This window comes from Hippoglossus stenolepis, chromosome 13 (assembly GCF_022539355.2).
Source record: "Hippoglossus stenolepis isolate QCI-W04-F060 chromosome 13, HSTE1.2, whole genome shotgun sequence".
In the NCBI taxonomy this organism is placed as follows: domain Eukaryota; kingdom Metazoa; phylum Chordata; class Actinopteri; order Pleuronectiformes; family Pleuronectidae; genus Hippoglossus; species Hippoglossus stenolepis.
The window spans coordinates 5,339,094-5,357,032 of record NC_061495.1 but is presented as its reverse complement, the minus strand read 5'-3'; the positions used below and the strand labels follow the sequence as shown (position 1 = coordinate 5,357,032).

The window sequence follows — 17,939 nt, the reverse complement described above, 5'->3', positions numbered from 1 at the left end:
AGGGCTGAGCTGCTTTGTGGGTAATGCAGGTGCCAGGGTTTCCCAAGGGAGAACAATGTAGGAAATAAAAAATACGTGTTTCTCTGTTTCAGCTGCATTGATTTAAAAACTATTAAACTGTATATTGTGAGACTTTCTGACTGCACCGCACAAACAGCAGGCTACAATTAACACCTGAGGCTAACTCGTTAACAATCTGCTAAAATACATATATTTTGCCTGGGTTTCTTGAACCACCTTCTCATGCTTTACGGTCTTGGATTCAAGCTCTTTTAATGCACGAGTCTCTGCAATGCCCACGCAAACTTGCTGTAACATTTTTGTTTCCACCTGCAAACAGCTGGACTGAACTTAAGCAATCACAAAGCCTCCATCAGTTTATCACTGAGATTGGCAGCTGGTACGAATGGTGGGGTCACTAATCCTACAATTACCACCGCATTCAGGAAGCAGACTCTTACAGTGACATGTTTCAAACTTTGCCTGCACTCAGTGGGTGTTGGCGCAGACACAGCTGGATGCATTCAGAGTTCACTTATGAATGTGTCCTAGACAAGTAAATACTATTTTAATCAAAAGGAAAAATAAAAACCAAACTAAAATCTCAAAGAGTGAGTGTGGTTGTGTGCATCTCTAATGCAAATAGAAATCTCCATCAGCAATATCCTCGAACCAGTGGAGACAGACAAAAAGAAGAAAGAATTCTTAGTGGGGAATAAAGGAAAATGTGAGAAGAGACCATGAGACCATGTGCTATGTCACACATGAACGAGCTGCAGCACATGACATACCCACATCTACTATGAATTTTGTTTTTCTGGGTTGCTAGGCGCTATTTTCAGCCTAAGCAGACTGCTCCATGATTAATACATGACGGAGGGAGGGGCTGAATTAAATATTCATATTGTACACACAAAACACACGGCAAATGCATTTCTTGGATTTCATGTTCCAGGCAAAGCCTTCTCTCTTTGTGTCTTTCACAAAAGTGTAGATGCTATCAAACAAAGCGACACCAGAAAACCAGAGAGAAACAAACAAAGAGGAGAGGAGATTTTGTATTGATGGAGCTTTTTGAGAAGGATGGATACAGAGTCTGTGTGTGTGTGTGTGTGTGTGTGTGTGTGTGTGTGTGTGTGTGTGTGTGTGTGTGTGTGTGTGTGTGTGTGTGTCAGTAGGGTGGCAGTGGCAGATGGTAGAAAGACGACACCAGAGCTTGATGGGCGAAGGACAGGCCAAGTAATCACACACTCAAAGACACACAAAAGAAGAGTTGAAAGTGTAAGTGAGTATACACCGATAGTCACCACCTCACTTTTAGTTTTACTCCACGGTCCTTTTTCCTCGTAATACTTTGCAAGAACTGGTGTCATGACAAGCACGGGGGGGGGAGAGAGAGAGAGAGAGAGAGAGAGAGAGAGAGAGTGGGGGTACATGCAAAAACTGGAGGAAGAATAAATATAATTGTAAGCAAACATATATGTCATGGAGACCAGGCAGGTTTACACACTGTTTGCCTGGGACTACAGAGCAGAGAACAGAGGATGACCTCTTACACCTTGGGAGGAAGACGGGTCAAGTGCTCACGGCCTTTACACACAGTGATGCCAGGAAAATCTCCACGGAAACCACAACAAACAAACATGCAGAGAGCAACACAGGCAGAGACACTCGTCAACAGACAAAGACACTGTTGAACAGACACTGCTCTTTAAAATCTATTTTTTCTGTAATAACACTGACGTAGCACTGAATATAACTGCTATTAACAGCAGCCACAATGTAAACCGATTGCATATTAAGGACTTTGCAGTTCACAAGGAGGTAGATGAATGCTGAATAATCCCTGTTCAACAAGTGGGATGGCCAGGCTGAGTAATAAATACATTAAAGCAAAACGTAAATACAGGATAGCACAGCTTTGGTGCTCACTTTCCTTAATTTACATTTAGATAAAGAGCTGTTAAAAACAAGTATATCAGCTCGTTAACTGTGATTAACTAATTAATTAATCGAGGAAACAATTACAATCCATCACAACTCATTTAAATGATGAATTATTCATGTTAGTCTTTTATCGGGCAAAAATTCCGATTAGCAACCTGTTCCAGATTCAAATGTGATGAACCCTGAACTGTTTTTGTTGCTGATCCGTATCTGCACCAAAAATCTTAAGGATTCTTTCCTGACCTGAAGTTTCATGTTAATCCATCAAGAAGTTTTTGTGTAATGCTGCTAACTAAGGGACCAACAAACAAACTAGGAATACCTCCACCGAGGCTAACGTCATTTTAAAGACAGTAAAGCAAACCTCTGCCCGTTTATCTGAATCCACTTCGGTTCATCCTTCGGTTGTGTCCCAGTTTGATATCCCACTATGAGGCTAGCAACAGCACTCTGTTAGCTTAGCATAGCATAAAGAATGGAAAAAGTGGTAAGCAGCTCATCTAGTAACCGATTCTGCATAAACAGCACTGAATTTGTACAAGAATCTATATTTAGAATTCTGTTTCATTTGGTATATGTCATTCAGCTGTTCCGATGACAGTATACATCTCTGTTTCCAATGATCGGTCTGTTATTTCCCACTTCACCCCTGAACATACCTTCCAACACCAGCTGTAATGATAGGGTGCCTGTATGCACAGTCCAGTCTGCAGTAGACACTGTGTGTATCGCTACACATTTGTCTGCAAAGCACTCTCGTCCACCTTAAACAAGGTACTTATCCATCCTGTCCAAACCACGTCACTGTTGTCTCTGAGATTGACTGAATAGTTGTCCTCTCTACTGGACAACAATGATCTGAAGTAGAGGTTGAGAGGTTCATTGTCTCTTTCAGCTCATTCTGTGGTCCAACCTTTGGCTCTGCTGTAGACTATTGCAGACCCCATGAATGGAGACACGGGCACTTGAAGTGGCGTGGAGGTTTAGTCGGAAATCAATCCATGACACAAGGTATTTTGGATGCTTTATGGTAAACACATGCTTGTACAACATAACATTTTGCAGACTATTATTACTGTGTAGAGAGGTGTAGCGCACAGGTCCAATCGAGGACACGGATATGTTGGCCGTGAGTCATTTGGACTCCTTGATGTATATTTTAATGCGCTGACCTACGTGACCTGTGCCATATGCGTGCCTATCAGCAAAAGTTACAAATATTCCCCAGTGACATGTAGGAATATACCTAGGACTAGTAAAAATATATAAATTATATGCTAAGAAAAGGTATATTCATATCTCCAAGCCTCTGGAGGATAGTGATGTACTCTTTTTGCATGTGTCAAATCCCATTTGTAAAAACCTGGATATGTCGACAGACTTCCTCGTCGATAGACATACGTGATCACCACATGGAAAAGGAAGGTGGGGGGAGCCAAGTTACCGATGGCTGGCAAGAGGACAAGTTGGCTCAGACGCGAGCAGGAAACAGTAGTGCCTGGTTCAGTGAATACACACCTGGTGTACAGTGAAAAGGAAAACCCTTTAACAATACTCAAAGAAAACATGGGAGCATTCATAGAAACACACGGGGTAATTGAACATGTACACAAGCACACCTTTCCTCCTGCCCAGGAAGATGCCAAGTCACCTTGTTGTGGGCCACCTTCACCTCCACTTGACCAGCAGTCACCACAATGGTGTGCCAGCCACACCAACCTGTCTCGTCCGCTACAACTCAGTCTGGTGTATTCTGAGCCCTCGATATCAGCCTCACAACTCTGCCAACTGTGCCATCCTGTCTGCCGAGGCTCCACCAAAACTGCCCTTCTGCTAGAACCAAACTCTGAGCCAGTGTAAGAGCGTGCCAGCCACACCAACCTGTCACTGCCGCCCTAAACCACAAGATAATCTAGTGGGGAGCAAACATATGAGGAGATTCAATCCAATATGTGCTTTTAACAGATCAACTGAAAATGTGTAAAGTGGCTGTTTCCCCATTGAGATTTAATTTAGTCTGCACTTTTGAATTGATTGATTTACATGATGCTAATCAGTCATAAGCAGTATTTTTCTTTTTTAAGTCGTGGACTCATAAACATAACAAGAAGTCATCCCAACCTGGTTTGTAGTTGTAGATGAACTTATTCTGTCACTGTGTAACTTTAAAACCTCTCAACAACACTGGTAGGTGCCAGGCTGTAAAACACATCATGTTGCCCTGTAAATAACGTGAAAGTTTGACTTTCATGAGCAACTGACAAATCTCAGCAGCCGGGCTTAAAGCTGTAGTGCGTACATTTTCAAAAAAAGAGGAAAGAGAGAAGAAGAATAAGATAATTTCAATGAGTACAAGTTCAAGACCACTCCCTCCCTTTTCGCTGAGCTCCAAACCAGTCTCCAAAGCCCCTCCCAGCACCGCTGCAGAGCACAAGCAGGATAGTAACGATAGCAACAGAAGAGGCCAGAAAAAACAACACGGAGACAGGCATTTCACGATAGTTTCAGGTTCTCTGCAAATGCAAACAAATCCCACCAACCATCAGTAAGAGTTATAAAATCTAAATCAAGCTTACGTTAGCCCAACTACAAGATCACAGTAACATGACAGTTGGTGGTTTAGATAAGTTTGCAAAATAAAATGAGCTGTAGGTTGAGCCAGAGTGCAAAGACACCTGCCTCATGTACAACTGTCAGATAGTGGCAGTTTTTTTTTACAAAAAGTTATTTTTGTAAATGTGGCTGAACAGCAACTCAGACAAACTTGTATCCCTTTGTTGACCATTTGTCAGAGTCTGTTTGCAGGACTTGGCCCGTACAATTTCTCACCACTGCCTTCAACCACTTGTTGGTGTTGCGGCCATGTTTACCAACTACTCACAACTTCCTCTGGGCATTTTGAACCTACAAGAGAAACCACAAGCCTTTGACTTTTTTTTTTAAACTGCCGGACCTTTAAAGGTTTGTGTCTGTGTTTACACGTGGGTGTCTCTGCCGGTGTACTGTTGTACAGTTAGGTATGACTCAGTAGATTTGAAGGCGACAAAGAAGAAAGCCCTATAACCCATAAGTGATGAACATCTGCAAACTATATTTTACCGTCATTTTAAAAGTCAATAAATGAATGAGAACAAATAAAGACCTTTAACTTACTGATGTACATAGATACAAATATTTGTCTTCTTTCTTGTCAAGCTGAATGTGACATTATATATATATATATATAGAAAGCAAGCCATGTGGTCTTAGGCCATTAGGCCAGCAACACAAGTAAGTCCACAGGGAGACAGAGGATCCCTGTGATACCCAAGTGTGTGTGCGTGTGTGTGTGTGACATTACACTGCTGAAAGGGCTTAAAATGTCCTAACAGGCAGGGAGACATCTGTACAGGAGTAGACGGGTCACTTGGTAGAGAGAAGGGCCTTTCTGTTTGTAAGAGCATTACACATGTGGACATCACATGGTAGATTACACTTTCTAGTTATGCAATAGGTCAAAATATTGTAATATATACGTATGTAAGACTACAATAAACACATTAACACCACTCAGGCGAGGTACAGTGTGTGTGTGCTCCAGGCTGTATATCAACAGTAAAAGAAACTATTTTTAAAAGGACTGAGAACATCTGCGAGCTATCTCTGTTTCCATCAGTATTTACACTGAATACTCTGCATTGTGATTTCAGTGCAAGTGATTCATCAAAGGCCAACAAAGGTTAACAAACATGCAAATCCAGACATTTAATGCCAGAGAAACCACGCTTTACATTCATGTAAAGTTACAGTGAAGACAAATCACAACATTTCAACTGTGCACATTTGTGTTTGTTTGGGCCAAGAGGTTGGGCCAAATCAGTGATTTCTTGTGCCTGTGGTTTCAGGCATTTTTCATGAGTATATATACGAGGATATATTCCACAGTCCCACGTGAGGGCCAAAGGTGGCCGGGCCTTTTCTTTCAGGACTCTTTGGAACAATCTCCCTGAGGAGATCCGTCTGGCAAATGCCTTATCCTCTTTAAAATCACACATTTTTATATGTGTGCTTTCTCCTAGCTCTGATCTTACTGACTACTTGAATCACTTTGTTTTATTTTATCTTGGTTTTTTTTCTGTAACATTTTCTGTATCTGTACTCCAATACTGTGTGATCTTAAAATAGCTTCTTTTTTTTACTGTTTCCTATTGTTTCCCTTTTTCTTTAAGCAACTTGTAAATTTGTTACGAAAGTTGCTATATAAATATAGTTTTAAATGATTTACATAAATTTATATAATGTAGTGTGATCTCGGCTCATATTGCACTAAATGAAAAGGCAGTAAATGGCTTATTCTTGAGGGAGGACCTACCCTCAAATCCTTGTTTTGATTGTGTGTCTCTCTTCTCACTTCTTCTCTTATTCAATCTGATTAAATTCACTGAGTTTTACCTTGCATAAAAAAAAGTTTGCATGTGTAAAAGCGATGGTGAGACAAATAAAGACTGAACATGGGAACCTGGCTACACCACCTGGCTGTAAAGCATCAGAGTTAATTACACCTTTTGTGTCTAACAGTCTGTTTCCACATAAACTGCCTTTGCCGTGTGTGTCGATGCCTGGAATAGGGTGTGATTCCCTGCATGTCCAGTCATGTTGCATCATGGTAAGTGTCTGTTACAGCAACCAGCATTAAGGAGCAATGTTTGTGTGTGTGCTTGTGTGCATGTTGTCAAGTCCTGAGATAAGTTTGTGTCCCTCTATGGGCTGTGCGTGGACATGTACACAGATGAGGTGAGAAAGCAACAGCTTGTTCATACTACTTTGAGGTTGTGCTGTTATAAGATTGACTCCAGAAGCATGTCTTTGTGTGTTCCGTTAATTCCAGATGATCGATATATGGCCACTAGGAGGCAGAAGGTTTGATAGGAATACATAAGTATATTTTGTATTATTTGGTTTATCAGCCCTCCAGATGGAAAAGATTGACTCTGATATGTCGATGACAGAGTCCAGCACAACTAGCTAAAAGAAGGTTTGAACTTTGTACGCAGTACAGTGGTTCTGTGGGTCCAAGTTTCTGCACAATGTAATTTAATTTGCATAAATGTTGTATTAGGGCTGGGTGATGAAACAACAATCAATTACTACTGTATGCAGGACAAATGATTCACTTGGGTGTGGCGGGTGTATTGTCATACTGATCTAAAACCTTCAGCGGTAGAACCAGTGCCATGTAATTAGACTCACTAAAATTTAGATCAATTCTTTCCAATTATAATAAATATGTCATTCAGCTAACTAAACTAATTGGGCAAACAAACACAAGCATGTCAAACCCAGTACGTGACACTGCAAAGACAGTGGTGACATGAACACAGAAAGCAAGACTCCCAGATCAGAGTGAGTTGTCCCAGTGTCCCACAGCCTCAGGTGCTGTTGACGGGGGTGTAAGGTTACGGTTTGGGGTCGGGGTTAGGGCGGCACGGTTCACATCTTCCAAGAATAGTGTGCGTGTTGTGACCAGTGACATGGAAAAGACCCAAATAAATGAAAGCAGCAGTAAGCGGCCCTGAAGCTGCTGCTCTGCAGTCAGGGTGGGAACTCAGGCTGGAAAGAAATCTACTTATTTACTGCTTTATAGTTGCATTTCAATTAAAATCAATCAATCCCCCCACTGCCACTTGCAATGTGTTTTTTTTCCCGCACTCAAATTCACTGATGATCTAAATTAGAGCTGGAAAGGAAAGGAAGGGGAAAAGATGGAAGCTGCTAACATCACTGGAGTTCAGCAGCTGACGGCCTCCTTTTCCTTGTCTATGTTTTCCAACATCTGTCTCTCCATCCGCCAGAATGTGTCCAATCAGCGGTTGTCCCACACTAATAAAACGCATCCAGAGGGAAGAAGAAAAAGCTTCAAAGGCATTCCTCCAGTCGATTTGGGAGCCTCCACAAATCCCCTGGCTCCCTCCTATCTCCATTTCCAGTACAAATCACAACTGTGTGTGTGAAACCCCCTCACACCTCATCATCACACTCCTCTCCCCTAAATCAACTCTCTCTTCAGTCATCTCAGCCAAATTTCCCTTTCCACTAAAGCTGCACCGTACATCTCTAAGGAGGACCTTAAAAAACGGATTTTTAGAAACACATTGTTCCACTTTAGGATTTGTAAGGCAAGGGTTGAGATTTTTTTTAAATACATATCAAGACAAGATTTGCCACACTAATTTTATCAGTTTATAATACAACAATATAGTAATATAGTCATAAATACTGTGAAAGCATAACTGGCTGGCACAAGAATCCCTGAAAAAGGAGATAATCTGAAATAATGATGGAAGAGACAAGCTCTCAGCTACATCTGGGGAATTTGTCGACTAGTTGGCGTTTACACGTTTAGTGTTTAGCTTAATGATCTTATTAAGAATCAAGGTCCCATACACACACTCTACAAATCCAGAGTCAGTCTCAGCTGTCAATCATGATGTTTCACCTGCTTTTATAGCTTTGTATAAATAATAAAAGCCAAACTTAATGGAAATTAAAAATGAACACTTCAATGTGATAAGAATACCTAAAATCTCAGAATCCAATTTTGAAAAACAATTACTTTGAGTTTTTAGTTTGGCCAATGTCCCATCTGCTAACATGGAGGAGGCAGGAGTAAGGACCTAATCTGCAGGCAATCAAGACACTTCAAATTCGGGGAGCCGTCATGTCGTCCATGTTTATACAGTCTGTGGTTTGTCCTGGTTTAGTGTGACTTCTTCCTGCATCACGCGAGTTAATCAAAATATCTATTAATGAAATATTTTCAGTGAAAACAACAATATTAAACCAAGACGTGCATTTTAAACCTGACATCAGCTCAGAGCAAGAATCTGCAAACAGAGGATACACAGCGTCCTAATCAAGCCCCATCAGAATAACACAGTTGTTCACACTTAATGAAACTAAGCTAAATGAAACCGTTTTAAGATCTTGTACCCACAGGAAATAATTAACACAAAATAAAGGAAATGCTCTCACCGTGACATGTTATAACTAAAAGCATAACAGCAAGTCTTCAAAACGTCAAGATATATTTAATAATATCAGTACCTGATATAATAAATTAATATTTCATAAGAAAAACACAGGCATGTGTGGCAGTCAGGAAGTGCTCGTACATTCCTAGAAGGATGAATAACAGGTGCAGCGCTGAGACCAGTGGGTCAGCAGAAATAATCCAAACACATCAGCCGTTCACAGTGCACGAGAAATAAATCCCACAGAAGTGGGCGGAGGTGTCTGTCGGCAATTTCGAATTATCTAGAAAAAGTAGTTTTGAAAGTCGGAGTGCAAGAGGAAGGAAGGAAGCAGAAAAGAAGCAGAAATAAGGTAGGCTGATGGGGAGAAGGAGGACGAAATTTTAACTGCCAGAGGAAGAGAAAAAACAAAGGAGGTAACAGAGGATGTGAAATAATAGGGCTGGCTAGAGAGAGGAACAGAGAGACTCAATATACCACTGAAAAGGTAGCACAGGCTATAAAACTAAGAGCTTTTAAAAGATGAATATGAAGCAGAACATTTTTTTTATACAATAAGCCAGTACATTCCCAGTAATTAGGAAGGAATTTCTTACATGTGGCTCCCTCTGACGTCAATCCAGTACCTTCCCAGAGTTTGCTTTCCCTTACCCCAGCGCTGTGAATGTTTAGTGTTAGGCTGCTTTTGGCAGAGCTCCTGGACTTGGGTGCGAGGAGGGGTTTAGAGGGAAGGGTGGGGTTTCTATGCTTGTTTAAAGAGCAAGCAAGGATGAGCATGGTAACCTCAGTACAAGTATTTCCACTCTCTGCGTTTGGCTCCTCGGTGGAGCTGAGAGGGCCGATGCTTTGATGACACTTATATTTAAAATTCTGGGTTGGACTGGTGTGGTCTAACATATCAGCTGGCACATTAAACACTGCATTCATTGCAATGAATATTTGATATTTGTCAGAATTCTAGTTTCTAGTGCCTGTTAGGAATGGGCCGGTCTCTTGTCCTCTGTTAATACTTTGGACATACTTCAGAATTATTGCTCGTTATTAATGAGCCCTCTTAAAACAGTTTTATAATAAACTGTCACTCTTTATATTTTTCTGTGCTGGACCTTGTGTGCAGAGCTTTTTATAAAGTCTATGGTGCAGAGGGAAGTTAAAAAACTTTGTGTCTGTCCTACCTGGTTTGTTTGCAATGAAGACTTCATAGTCAAGTGTTTTTCATAAAATTAAAGTGAATTTTCTTTATTACTGTTCACGTGTGGGGCTCTTTTTTAAGGGTGAATGTTATTTTTTCATGAATTGCATGTCAGCTATTTCTGTTAAGCAACTGACACCATCTTCAGACCCAAGGTCACAACATTTCAAAATAGAGCTCTAATTCTGCTCGATAAAAGACTTTGAAGACAAATAGCAAAACATAAGTGATTCTGTAAATGCTGTTGCCTTGATGGCACCCATCTCCATCTTAAACTATGAAAAATAACTATTCTCCAACTTGTTCCCTTTAGAGGTATTCATGTTTTCAACTTGTATTTTTTTCCAACACTGAAAAATGATGTAAGCTGTGCATCCCACATTGAGCTGATGACAGCCAGTCCTGCATCAAGAAGTTAAAACAGTCTCTACGTGACGATATATGCATCAGCCATCCTCTTATACTGTGATCTATGTGGCTGCTGAAACTGAGACAATAGCTGAAAAGCAATCAATTAGGAAACAGAGAGACGTGTGTGTTTGTGTGTGTTTGTGTGGTTTAGACCTGTGTTCACCAGCACGTCACATAAACCAGACCAGAGGATTATCTGTAATAATACTGACTCGCTCAGGTTTTAGCAAGAGTTTACCGTGGGATTACCGAGCAATATGACGCTGAGTGGATTGTGCTGTCATTATGATTATTATCTGTGATTCTGAGCTCTGTGATTCATGCTGCATTTCTTTTATTTAGTGTCCTGTTTGCACAAGCATCAAGTATCACTCCACAACAGAGGATCATTTGCAAATGTTCCACTTGGGTAAAGAACGGTCATAACGTAGCATCTGGAAGGAGTCCCATAGACCACAAGTGGCTGAAATATTTGCAGTCGAAATTGAGACGTAATTGCAGTGTTTCATCTTATATGCAAACTTAATAGTGTCAATTTGACTTAATGACATTTCACAAATCCATTCAAGTTTTTTACTGAATGTATTTTGACCATTATGAAAGACTGAGAGAATTCCCCCGGATAAATCCTTAACTGATAACCAGAATGTTCCTGAATCCATCCTCTCCACCAAATGTCTGTGGAAACATGCCAACTGTGGGGATACTTGCTTTGGGCTTAGTTTATTTGTTTTTCCCCCTCTCTACGTGCCCACTGCAGGTTTGCCTGAGCTCCTTCGTTGAGCCCTGTGTGTGGATTCATAGTTCCCATGCCATCTGATGTCAACAAGCTCCTTCAGCAGCACTAATCCTCTCCTGAAACTCCCCTAAATCAGTCAGCAGAGGCACCAAACTAAGGCACAGCCGAGTTTCACATAAGTGCAGTTTAAAACTCAAGAAATCACTTCATAAAAGAACTGTAATTACCATAGTCATCAAGTTACAAACTGTTCTCTCTGTGACTTTTGCAGACCGAAAGAAAACTCAATATATGTAACATATGAAAATTATATATATATATATAATTTTGTCCTACCACAATTCATAGCGATACAGGTTTGTATTACACAACAGAACTTTGTAGACCTTGTAGACTTTGCACCGCTATCGCTCTCTGTCCTAGTCACAAAGTTATTGCGCGCACACACACACACACACACGCACACACACACACACACACACGCACACGCACGCACGCACACTCCCAGCTACACCAGCATACAGGGTAAACATTGGAGCATTTTATCTGTAATGTTTTGTGAATTTAATTTTAATGTAGTTAATTTTGCCAAACACATGACATATGTTGTAGAAAATCTTTTACTTATTTCAAACTAATTAAAATGTTTGTAAAATAAATTAGTGTATTATTATAGATTTACTATGTAGTGACATCTTGTTATCAATTTAAACTGCTCAGTAACATACCACATTAGGTGTTAGGCAAGTTATGAAATGGAAAATGAAAAACATGTTGCTGCCTGACAGATTACTAATGGAGCTATTAGTCAATGAAATTATGTAAACACGTAAATTGAATGTAAAATTATGAATGGACTTTGATAATTCATAGCTGATGGATTCAGTTGTGTATGGTATGACATCCAGATCACACTTGATCCCTTCCTGTCCAATTTGGAGGTTGTTTTCTCTGCTTAGACAAATTAGCTATAAAAAAAGCTTCAAGGTCAATCTCCTCACTCCGCTACACGGGTCCATTAACCAGCTCATCGTTCTTCAAACTGCTGATATTTGGGGAGGTGGTGCTTTGGGAGGGCTGGGCTGAGATGACAGACTGTCAACAGAGGCCTCTGACAAGGCAGAGCACAACCATTACTTTCATGTGAGAAGATGGGTTAATTATAAGATTTGGTTTCTAATATGGAGCCTTTCAGAGGAAGTGCAGAGCTTATAACCGGTAATTAGACGTAAATCGTTTGGCTGAAGGAAATGTAGGGATGTGGAGGAGGGGGGTGGGGTTGAGTAAGCTCAGGCTCTGTCTGTGGTAAAGGGGAGAACATGTCATCCTTTGGAAACACAATTTACTTTGAAAGGTATTTCAGTGTTGGGTTTCAAATACTGATTTGATTATATATAGTATATGATTATTTCTGAATACACAACAGAACAATGTGCGGACGCATCCATAGCATTCAATTATCACTCCTTGTTGATATAAGAACCTTGAAGCAAGAAAAGCTATGATTTCAAAAAAGCTAGTGACAGAACCACTATTACCATATGTAGATACCTTCTTGACATGTAAGCATGTATGTGCTTTAGCTCGCCGGCTACGTAGGTTTATAGCTATGTTAGCAACATTACTGTAGAAAGGGCAATGTCACGAAATATCAGACCAAATGTTGGATGATTGTCTTGAGATTTTGGTGATAATCACTTGTGTTATCCTCTGACATCAAATGCTTCAATGAGGTTGACATTTGTGGTTTTGAGTGAAGTGTCTCGACAGCTACTGGATGGATTCCCAGAAAATTCAGAACATGCATTCATGTCCCCTTGATGGCTTGTAAAACCTGTGGTGGTCTCGAAACTTTTCATCTAGTCCCATCAGCAGATTAACTTTAGTTGTCTAATCATTCGGTTTACGATCAAATATCACTGTGAGTATGTTAGCATGCTGGTGTTAGAATTAAGCACCAAAGCACCAGTGTAACTTAGCATGGTAGTAGACTCTTACAGCTCTATGGTAAATGTGGAGCAAAGGGGTAGAGTACGCGATCCAACTGTCTTTACTAGTTTCAGAACAGCAAAATTATTTGTATAACAAATGTACTTTATTCCGTCTGAGCTCCAAATGGCTGTGTTGGTCAGAGTTGGTGCATTGTTATCTTGAGACAGCAAAACGCAACAAAAACCTGGTCTTAAGTCAATGGCACAAATGCAGATACACAATGTATGCACTGCCACAGACACAGATAGTCTGCTCACTTTCTTTAAATTTGGCCATGAGAAGATCTGTTTCCTTTCACTACCTGGCAAGTCTGCCGTTAGAATAACAATCCACTAAGGTGCAAGTGCACCTGGCTTTTGAAAAGAAAAAGAGATGGCATGTTACGCCCAAAACAAACCCATAATTAATTAAGAGACAACCAACATTTTTTTCCACCAATAAACTGGCAAAGGTGCATTTTGATACGCCTTAAATATTTTGGATCTTATTATTTACCTATCCATTACCAAGCTTTAATTATCAGCTACATTGGTTGACGTGCAGTGACTGTTACTGCTGCATGCTGTGCATGTCATGCCATGAGAAAATTTGAATTGATTATAGCACAACACAAACAGTAGTGCCAGGTCTAAAAGGTGTGATCTTACCAACTGCAGCCTACTTCTGTCCGGGTGGTTTAATTCGACCAATTAAAAAACCTACTTCTGGGTAACACTTCTGGAGGAAAGAAATTGTAGTATAACTCTTCGAGAAAAGCAATCTAATTGGTTTTACCCAGTGTTTTATAGAATCTTCACATCCAGGCTTTATGAAACATTGGTGTAGTCGAAAGCCTCACTGAGCAGCTGAGCTTGCTGCAGGTTTTAAGTGGCTGTGATGACAGTAAGATGACACATAGGCAATGAAATGTCAGGATGTGAGTCATACTAATGAAGCAGCGACTGAATAAAGGTAGAATAAACCCCTCTGGAACATTCACAGGCTAACTAATGATTAACAGTATGACTAAACACGCTACAACTAGAGACTTTTACTGCTAGATTCTAAAGAACCATTTCATGAAGTGTCAGTCATGACAGTTACACTATTCACATAAAAGGGAAAAATTTCAAAGGGCCTGTGACTGTGCATGCCCTGGACAACAATACAAGGAGTATATCCACACACACACACACACACACACACACACACACACACACACACACACACACACACACACACACACACACACACACACACACACACACACACACACACACACACACACACACACACACACACACACACACACACACAGGCTATGATTGGCTCAGACCCTACACCAATTTTCTTCCTCTAATTACAATTAAAATAGTCACGCTTGTTTTCATGCTGCATAAGCACACTGGAGCTGGACTGAGAATGGCTCACTTGTTTATTGTGGTCGTGATGACAAAAGGGCCTTCAATAACGGGGACCAGCCTGACCTGTGCTAGTGAAGATAGAAACTTGTCTCTTTCTCTGGCCAAAATATTAGCAGACGGGTTCCACAGGCCACCTAGGAGCTAAAACGTTGTAGGTTCAAGTAAAGTGGGTTTCTACTCTCAAACAAATGATGACACCAATTGCATCATTGCGTCAACCTACTTCCTAGGACCCATACATACTGCAGACCAGCTAGGTTTCTCTAAATATACGTCAAACCAACGCAACGCGCAAATTATTTTTGACGAATCAATCTCTTGCACTGAAGTCCACAAACTTTCATTACATTTTGCAGTGGGGCTGTATCTGAGAAAAGCAAAGGTTTGGGTCGGTTGCTCCGAATTTTTTCTATTAGTCACCTAATACAATATCCATTCTAATCAAACCATTGGTTTGCATATATGTCACCAAACTGCTGATGGCAAAAGATGAAAATTCGGGCAACCGCCAAAGTCCTAGGGACATGTCATCTGGGAACCATAAATGTCTTTACAAAGTTGCACCAATCCTGCTATTTATGTGACTCCACCCTGCTGACTAATTCCAAAAAAATGCCTCCGCACCAACAAAAACAGCAACAACTCTTTGTATTAGCGTCACATGAAGAGACATTACATGGTCCACTAGGGTCAGGGTGATTACATCATTCAGGTTCTGTAATCTAGGGCTGCTTTTAGATCACTGTCCACATTATTACACGGTCTTATCTTCATTGGATAATGCAACAGCCCGCCTTGATCCTCTGTCAGTGTAATACCCGACTCATCACATTACTGGACAGACTGGAGATGACACTGTGCGAGTGGAGCTTAAAGCGTTAGTCTAAGTATGAAGTGGAAGTCCCTTATTGCCATCCCTGGTGGTAATAGTCAAAAACTCCCTGAAGTACTTTTCGTTTTAATTAGCACAAAATGAAAACAACTTAAAAAACCTGCTATAATGCAATTACACTCTTTCTGTGATAGAAAACTACCCCCTCAAATGCACAAGTAAATCTCACTGCTCGGTTTGCACTGTGGTGCGGTTTTGTTTACTTGTGTTTTGGCATGAGGCTACTCTGCGTCTGGTGCAGACAAAAGGAGAAGGGTTCCCCATTAGATCCGTGCTTGCAACAAAATGCCCTCTGTTCTCTAAATGAATGTGTGAATAAATTTGTGAGAGAGGAAAACACTGGAGGGGGTGTACAACTTGTGTCTATTAACTGTGTCTATAAATAGGTCAAAAACAATCTTTCCCTTGGTCTCTGATTTGGCACCAAACACCACCAAACATATTCTGCATTACCCTGAATTACCCTGCAGTATATTTCACCCCTTTCTTTATTGGTGCGGATTACTTAGCAAACTGTGGTAGTTTGCCAAAAAAGATTATATCATCATTACTATTAATACGCTAGCCAGGGCTGAAATGCAGACTGTGGAAAATGAGAGAAACAACTCTGTAATAATAAACTTTGGTTTTATATGTTTTCCAATGAGACAGCTCTACAAAAAAGAAAATGACCACAGGACAATACAATAGTTAAATGGGAACAGTTAGCATGAATAAATACAGAGTGAACCCTTTTAAAGGTTTAACAAAAAGAAAAGACTTAAATGAAGCTAGAAACGTAGTAGGTCTATGGTCAGTGGGCATTTATATAGAAAAGGGGGCCAAGAACAGAGCCTCGAGGGACACCACATCTCAAATGAAATTTTGAGGAAGTAGAGTTATCCAGGGTGAGAGCGCTAAGACTGTAGTCAGCTAAGAGCACACGTCTCCAAGTGGTGTAAGAGAAGACAACAATCCCCAGTATTGATGGCTGTATCCTATTATCAAATAACTACTCTATTAAGTGTTGTCATGATATTATGAAGTTCTCTGAAACCTCACTGGAAACTGTTAAAAACAATGTTACTGCATAATATTAGATTTCTTTCTCCAGAACCTTGGATAAAATAACTTTTGGTTTGTGGTTATTTCTTGAAATCAACAAACAAAAATCAAACAACAAATTAGACAATCTTAACTGCTTAACTGCTTAACTGCTTAATTAACAATTGATTTCCAAGCCTAGTTTGTGAGTTCAGACTTTTGACCTTCCATCCTTGCTTGTATTTCCTGCCGAAAGAAGCTGATCGTTATACTGCTTTAACACATCATTTGGATCAAGAGTAGATATAATAGGATTAAAGGATAATGAATTAAAAGCTTTACGGAATCTAGCAGCAGAAATGGTGTTGAGGACAAAAGAGCGTGTTGTTGGGTAGGGACTAGAAGTAGGCAGCTGTAGTGGAATAAAACAAAAAACCTTCATGGTAATTTAGGTTATTTAATTAATTAAGAGAAGGGGATTAACAAATGGAAAGAAAACATACGTAAATTAGTAAAATAACCAGGAAGAAACACCCTGTGAAATAAAGCTCAGAAAATTCTGAATTAAAACTAACTGATTTAGAAAGACGTGTCAGGATTGGCTTGAAATATAGAAAGTATAGAAATATAGAAAGATTACATCCTAAAAGGAAATGAAATCAACAAAAGGGGCAGGATAGCACTTAAGGCCACACTTAAAAAGGGTATAATGAATACGCAATGCAATGTTATGAGGAAACTATCCTCTAAGAAGATGGCATATTTCTATTTATTTAGGGGTTTGAATGAAGAATGACAGAAAAGATGGTGATGGGATGAAATAGCCTAAAATTTTACTTTGCTACCCCTTCATGTGCACAGGTAACCCTAACCTGGTATTAACAATCTGACAATGATAATTATGATTTCTATTTTTAATCAAATGGTTAAATATTTCTTTGTTCCCAACTCTTGTTCTCTCTATAGCTCTTGCCCTAACCCTCAGTGTCCAAGTGTCACCTTCTCCCCCCTGTGTGCTTGCTACAAACAATCTGATTGTTCCGTCCACACACCGCTCAGAGAGTGCATCATTGTCCTGTCAAATAAACCTTCCCACAGAAGGACAAGTGTTTGCGTTAATTGCATGGTGTGTCAGCATCTTCCTTTGCATTTCCATGCGAGTGAAAATGCTTGCTGTGTGGCAGGTCCTTGCACGGACGCTCATTAGAGAGTTAGCTTCCAGTAAAATCGTGTAATCGTGTGAGCCTGAGAGACGGCGACACAAAGACGCAATCAGTCAGGGTGACACGGAGGAGATAGTTTAGCATTAACGAAACATCAATGGGATTTC

General features: G+C 40.3%; 1 protein-coding gene across 2 annotated transcripts in view; it reads right to left on the bottom strand.

Annotated features, from left to right (window-relative positions):
• hdac4 (histone deacetylase 4) overlaps positions 1–17,939 on the bottom strand; it is a 115,024-nt gene that overhangs the window by 76,170 nt on the left and 20,915 nt on the right. The gene's annotated exons all lie outside the window — the stretch shown is intronic.